The 6,768-nt window shown below is 41.8% G+C and overlaps 1 long non-coding RNA gene across 1 annotated transcript; it reads left to right on the forward strand.

Annotated features, from left to right (window-relative positions):
- Positions 1-2,598: 2,598 nt before the first annotated feature.
- LOC104582724 lies at positions 2,599-5,591 on the forward strand. Its single transcript, XR_730674.3, has 2 exons — positions 2,599-4,617; positions 4,776-5,591. It is a non-coding gene; the product is annotated as an uncharacterized LOC104582724 (long non-coding RNA).
- Positions 5,592-6,768: the final 1,177 nt, after the last annotated feature.

Genomic DNA, 6,768 nt, shown 5'->3' on the forward strand with positions numbered 1-6,768 from the left:
AGATATGTTTGAAAAACTAAGAGTTGCCTCCTCAACTTTCTCCACGAGCTGTAATGCCATCTGGGCAGTGTTCTCCTATTGGATTGGTAAGAAACAATGCTCATACGGGTTTTACATCTTGCAAGACGTAAAAATCCAGCATGTCTAGAAAGGGGTTAATCAGGTGATTGCTAAAATAGGTAGGAGGCTCGGTAGCAGTATGGTATGGTAGTGTTCCTTCTGCGTGTGGGAACACTGTTGCAATATCGTAGGAACATATGTTTTGGATATATAAATGTCTCCCATTGAAAATGAGGCAGAGAAAATTTGCATTTCAGGAACAGATCTGATAATACGCCTTATCCATTTGGTCCTGCGATGTTGCCCTTTAGTTTTGTTGACATGCAGCTCTGAGAGTGCGGCGCCCAAGCAAAGCTACCTGCATACTGTTTGACGCAATCGCCCTAACAATATGGGACCTGATCCTGTGTCCCCCCTTATCTCTGAGCTGTGGGCGGCGATGAGAACGACTCCCCGGATGCTGGAGTGGACCACCGGAAATCCCACACGCGTGGGCTCTCGTGCAACATGGCCAACCCAGGCCACTCAATAATGCACGATCTTACGCTACCTCGATCATCGGCTGGGTCATGGGAGTCATGGAGTGATGGACTACGGAATTTTTGCAACTGATGAAGCTCAGTCCTGACCACAAGTTTTGGGAGAGGTGCTTACTTCTCAACACATTCGTCCTGTGTGTGACTGACAACAAAAAAATCTGTTCTAAAAGTTCAGCAAAAAAGAGTTTAGTGTAAAACTTTAACCAAATATATCCTTCCGTAGCCAATAGAACCAGATTTGTTTGAAGTTTTACACTAGAATCATTTTGGATAAACTTAAAAAAATAATCAGTTTTTCGGTTAGACTTGTCTAAAAATGGTCCTCTCCAAATCTTAATGCCAAAAATACCACGGTGCAACGCCCTTCATTCAACACATGGTCTATCCGCCGTCACAGAGGGCGTAACAAGTATTTTAGTCTGGCAATCTTTCGACATGTACATGTATTGTCTAGAGGGTGTTGTGCCGAGGTACTTTGGTTATTAGTATTCGAAGGGGGCATTTTTATTACTCACTCCGATCCATATTAGTTGTTGCTGATTCAGTATAAAAATTATACAAAATCAGATTACATTACACTAGTGGGGAAGATTGGGAAATAAATACTCGACTTTGGTTCGTATATATATAGATAGGTCATATATATGACGAAGTATCCGGTGAAAACTCTCATTCGGTGCAAACCGTGCAAACTTCATAAAACTGTTTAAAAGTTTCAAAAAAAAACTACAAAAATACCATATGTTGGGAGTGTGATGTTGTACAAACCTACAAAATTTCAAGTTCAGAATCAAAAGCATTTGGAAGAAATTAAAAAGAGAAATTTACAATGAATAGTGTCAAACACTCAAAGATCACTATTCATGCAGAATTTGTTTTTTTCGCTGCTACCAAATGAAATTGACTTTAGACTTGAAATTTTACACATATTTCTAGCATCAATTTTCTAACATATGTGATTTTTTTGAGAATTTTTTGAATTTTTTTGGTGGAGTTCTCACGGTTTGCACCGAACGAGGGTTTTCACCTGATATTTCACCCATATATATTTGTTAGCTTATGTCATTTTTCAAAGAAATAAACCATATATATTATAAAGGTTTAGCAGGAATTTTCGAGCCAGTGGGCTCTACCCACTGATTTCCATTAAAGAAACCGTCCAGAACAACAAAAAGAGCTGCCATGCTATGTAAGCTGCCTTTTCGTCATTGGCGCCCATCCAAAGCTCCTCGCATATGCTTCAGATATCACCATTTCCAGCATCTGAGCAGCCTTCTCCAGCTTCCTCCTATTTGTGTCTTTCTGTAAGTGAGCCCAGGAGAAGATGTTAGTACACAAATGAAACCCCACAGAAGAAGGGAATATATGTTTAAAAAGCAGGAATACAAAATCAGATCTTGTCCTCTTCAATTTCAGCCCACCCAAAGGTTTAGCATGAATACAAAGCACCGTAAACATAATAAAAATTACATCGAGGTTGCTAATGTTACGAGCCTGATCTGTTGGGACGAGGCTCAAATGAATATTGGTGCTAAAGTAAAATTTCTGACGAAAAATAAGTTTTGTTTTAAGTCACATACTTTCCTAACCATGGCTGTTCGAATCAAATCCATCGATGTTAGGACTTCAGTTCAGTATATTGTCAAACATTAGCAAGTAGTGTAAGAGGCTAGTCCTGACCACAAGATTAGCCACATGTGCTACAGGCTACGGATTAACCCCCTTGACCACAAGATTGGCCACATGTGCAGGCTACGGTTTTAACCACAAGTTTTGCCACGGTAGCTGCGGCAACAGGAAGGGATCCGGTGCTCGTACGACTGGCGAGGGCAGCGCAAGCGTGGCCGCCTACGCACCTAAACAAGTCGCCCGGATCTTTTAGGGCCGCCATCGCTCCGTTTACTGTTGACAGCTACTCTCCTGATCAGTCCTCCTGATCGCTGCTGCTGCTGCTGCTGCTTTAACATCCAACGAGGCGCTGGCTGGGCAGACCAGCTGTTTCCACGTTAATAGAAGCTCCTAGCTTGCCATTTTTGTGAGAGAAAAAATTGTAAGCTTATGCTGTGGGGAGGTCGGGATCAAGCTGCTGAGATGAACTGTACTCAACATATCACACAGAGTCAGAGACAAAACAGAGACAAAACGATGTAGTCCCGGCAACCACTAGTGAAAAGTGAAAAACATCCTCTCCCTGAAACTCGGCGGAAAACCTGTGTAAAAACTTGCAGAAGTAATAGTAATACCATGCGCTGGGAGGTGATATCAAATGGTTCCAAGGTCCAACTGGACCATATTTACAAGAGCTTTTTTTTACGGTTATTGTTGAGTCCGTCTCATATTTTTCAGTACTTCCGTAAAAATTAATTCTGTCCGTTCGTCCGCATCCTAATTATATTTACACGACCGGCCGCTTTGACCACAATCTGATCGTGACTTCGATCTGACTCGATAATCTCCCCCTTTCGTCAGCCCCTACCACTCCCCTCCTCACGCCGCCGCCGCTGCTCGCCGGACGCGCCACCTAGCTAGGCGGCGGCGGCCCGCGCCCGAGGCTTGCGCAGATGAGGCGGCCCGCGCCCGAGGCCGAGGCGGTGGCGGCCCGCGCTCGAGGCAGCGGCGGCGCTTGCGCGGAGGTGCCCGGGGCAGCGGAGCTTGCGACGGGGCCCGCGGGCGGTGCGGCGGCTGCGGCGGCTCGCGCCCGCGAACGGAGGGGCGGCGGTGGCGTGCGCACATCAGCGCACGACGGCAGCGGCACCCCTCTTCCCCTTTATTGCTGTATACCTTCATGTTACTACATGTATCTATGAAGCATATGGCTGCAGCTGGTGTTTGAACCTTAAATAAGTTTTTGCAATAGAGATCCCAACATTTTGTATCACCGTCGTACTTAACTGAATGAACACTGAAATCTTCGCCACAGGGCCCTAAAAATGCATTATGTGTTAGTTTAGCGCAGAGCATATCAACCCAGCACTGGAATTATCTATGCATTACACTGTTTCTTTGTGCATCTGAAATTGGTTCATCTAATTGACTTGAATGGTCAGATTATAGAGCTCATGTATGCCTGCAATATGGTTTTATTACAGGAGAAAATTGATTAAGTTGTTAGTCGGAACTCTTAAACTTTATTTGGCAGGTGGCATCTGTTCTTCTTCTGCTATAGTTTGCACTTATTTGGCTCATGCTTGGCTTGTTGTATTTTTTGGAAGTTGTTTTTCAGTACGACTCCTGCGAAATTTGAGTTTCTTTTTCACATAAGTTCTGTTTTGTTCTTTTACGTTTGAAAGGGTGCTACTTTTGGGTTGCTGCCTTGAATGGTCAGATTATAGTAACTCATTTTTGCTTACCATATGGTTTCATTACAGGAGAATTGTTTAGGTGATTAGTCAGAACTCTTAAACTTTATTTGATAGGTGCTATCTGTTATTTAACCGCTGTAATTTTCAATTCTCTGGCCCATGTTTGGCTTGTTGTATTTCTGTAAGTTGTTTTTCAGTATGATTCCTGTGAAAGCTGAGTTTCTTTCTCACATGAGTTTCTTTTGTTGTTTTACATTTGAAAGGCACCACTTCTGAGTTGCTCCAACTATGGAAGTGGTACTGCAAATCAGTCAAAAGTTGATTTAAGCACCCAAGTTTTACCTCATTTTTGGCCATATGATTCCATCTTGCTCTTTCCCTATCCTGTGTTATACAGACACTAGAAAGACTATATCACCGAACTGTAACCATCTACATTTTCTGAACTTCCTATGACGATAAACTGGTGTAAACACCTCTGTCATTTCATGCACCGGAATTTGATTGCGTTTTACATCAGGCTTTGCAAGTCTTAATTCAGGTGGATGGCTTTGCAACTCTTGTAATAGTATATAGGTCCTATGTCATCTGACAGTTCATTCAGTTTTACATTATTGACATAATCCACTAACTGAGTGTTGAATGTTTTATGTAACATGTTCATAAAAATGAAGAAACCTGCTGCTGACATTTGTAATGCGAATGCTGCTCTTGAGGTTTGTCTCCCTTTTATTGCTTATGTTTCTCTTGCTCAGTTTTATCCACTATATCAGCAGGCACAGTTAGAATATATTAAAGGGCTGGATAAGAAGGCAATAATTATATTGATTCTGCAGGATGCTCTGTAACTAACCCATCCTTGTATTTCTTTCAGATCAAACCAAACTCTGCAAAGGAAAAACTGAACTCTTGGAACGGCTTATGCTATGCTCGGTAAATAGGATGAAGCTGCTCGTGATATGCATACGAAAGAATTATCAAAAGAGGATCCTACAGGATGAGATCTGAGACCTGAGAGGCTGGGACCTTTCCCCTTTGCAAACAAATTACCCCTTATTAGTGTTAAATAACACAGGGCATAGATTTTTGCCTCAGTTACGAATTGGGGAAGATTATGACGGGGAACTAAAGGGTTCGTGCCCTCGTGGGGTGATGGGAGGTCGGGACCGAGAGAATCGAATGGGAGATAGATACCTACGGTGGAGGACACGAGGCAGCGGTCTGCGGCGCCCGGCAGCGGGATGGGGAGGGAAGGGCGGCGGTGCTCGCACAAGGAGGAAGATGAGGGACGGAGCGAGCTAGCGAGGGGGGGCGTCAGGGCGTGGTGCGCAGCACCTGGATGGGCCAAAATATAGGTGGCCAACGGCCCAGCAAGGCCCCTCAAGCCTAAGGTGGAAAAAAAAGGTTAGATTTGGGCCAAAACTAGTTGAGTTCACGGGCCAAATGTAAAGATGAGTTGGGTTGGGCCAGAATTGAGAAGGCTAATGGTCAAATGTATTAATCCAAAAAATAAAAATAAAATAAACGGTTCGTGCCCGGCCCGGCCTGAGGTTGAAGCCCAGACACGGCACAGGTGGGGCGTCGGGCCGGCCCGATCCAATTATTTTATACACAATACATTTATTATTTTATACTTTTTATACTATTGTTAATGTAACAATATCTTTGCTGAGAATAGTCTCGTTTGCTATGTCACATATCTACTTAATCTTTTTTTTGTAACTATCGAGATGTTTCTAGAATAAAACATATAACTACATATTAACAGTTATAGAAACCTAAGTTGACAATCCATATCTATTTGTTATAGCGTTGTATGAAACATTATATTACCAAAGATACGTAGCTTAAAGATCATCACAAACACGCATTCATATTTTGGTGAGGTATATGAGACTTATTTTAGCCGCCTTGTTATGAGTACTCGTAAATATTAAATGTTGCAAAATACAATGCCATACAAATTATTAAAAAACAAAAAAATACATCAAAATACATTGTTGCAACCATAAATAAATATTAAATGTTATATGTATGAATATTAGTTCGCCCTACCTCAAAAAAATTTGTCCTTCGTCAATGGGCATAGAGGAGGTGTGTGCATGGAAGGAAGGATATGAGGAAGTAACGTGTAGATTTTTGGTTAACTAGTGTTATTGTTGCACTTCAGCTGACCATCTCCATGGAAGGTTTACTCTTTGTCGTACTTCAATTCATTAATGTAAAAAAACAAACAAACAATGAAGGCGTGAAAAAATACCGTACTTCCTTTGTAGATGCGAGTACAAATACAGTGCACTTATGCTAGCTGGAGACATGGTTTACAAGTTTTATACACCATGTCTGCGCGCATATCTAAACATTATTCCTCTGCAGCCTGAGTTCCTATTGCTACCTATACGCTCCACTCATTTTCTGATCAAGAGCATAGGCTTGAGAGTCACCGGGAGTATTCAAAACTATGAGAACCATGACAATTGTAAGCACGAGTGTTCTTGGGCGGATTTACAAAATGGGGACTCAAGAGAAATTGTTCAGCCATGTGGTACACGAGTTAGGTTTGGAAATAGAAAAACTAAGATGATTGTACCTGAAAAATAAAGATTTTAGACATAATTAGTGGATTACAGATGAAAATAGAAGAAAAACTAAGATGATTTGATATGGACATGATCACCATGGATACGACCATTAGAACCCTAATTGTTGGTGTATATAATAACAATTATAATCAGGTGAATTCAATTACAAATTGTTTTCATTATGTTACTTGCAAAAAGGCGGAGCTACTATATTGTGTAATCTTATTATATAGGCATCTTATTGAACTTTTACAAGTCCAAAGTGAAGATGAAGTGTGATAGCCT

The sequence above is a fragment of the Brachypodium distachyon genome, chromosome 2 (assembly GCF_000005505.3).
Source record: "Brachypodium distachyon strain Bd21 chromosome 2, Brachypodium_distachyon_v3.0, whole genome shotgun sequence".
NCBI classification, from domain to species: Eukaryota; Viridiplantae; Streptophyta; class Magnoliopsida; order Poales; family Poaceae; genus Brachypodium; species Brachypodium distachyon.